Source organism: Galeopterus variegatus, unplaced genomic scaffold, assembly GCF_000696425.1.
Source record: "Galeopterus variegatus unplaced genomic scaffold, G_variegatus-3.0.2 Scaffold506, whole genome shotgun sequence".
Classification (NCBI taxonomy): domain Eukaryota; kingdom Metazoa; phylum Chordata; class Mammalia; order Dermoptera; family Cynocephalidae; genus Galeopterus; species Galeopterus variegatus.
In genome coordinates, this window is record NW_007726617.1 from 451,343 (window position 1) to 451,978 (window position 636).

Genomic DNA, 636 nt, shown 5'->3' on the forward strand with positions numbered 1-636 from the left:
GCGATCCCGTTGCCGGTCCCGGTCCAGTATGGGGGCGACACTGAGGGTTGCGATCCGATGCTGGACATGGAAAAAGACAAAAAAAAAAAAAAGAAATGATTGTCATGAGCCTTCATGAATGAAATTAGTACACTTATAAAATGGCTTCAGGGCATTAGCTAGGCCCTTTTGCCCTTTTTGCCCTCTGAAAATGAGGATACAGTGTTCAGGGTGCCATCTTGGAAGCAGCAACTAGGCCGTCACCAGACACCGAACCTACCATAACCTTGATCTTGGATTTTCCAGCCTCCAGAACTGTGAGAAATAAATTCCTATTACATACAAATCATCCAGTTTGTGGCATTTTGTAATAGCAGCAAGAATGGACTAAGACAACCCCCAAACACGTCAATGTATAATTTCTACAAACCAGGACATTCTTCTCTGTAACTACAACCAACCATTAAGAGCAAGAAATTAGAGCTGATATATTACTACTATCCTCTCTTCAGACTCTCTTCAAATTTCACCAATTTTTATAGCAAAAGTACCCACTCTGGATCACACATTGCATTTATTTGTCACATCTCTTTAGACTCTTCAGTCTGAAAGAATTCTTCAGACTTCCTTCATTTTCATGACATTGGCACTTTTGGA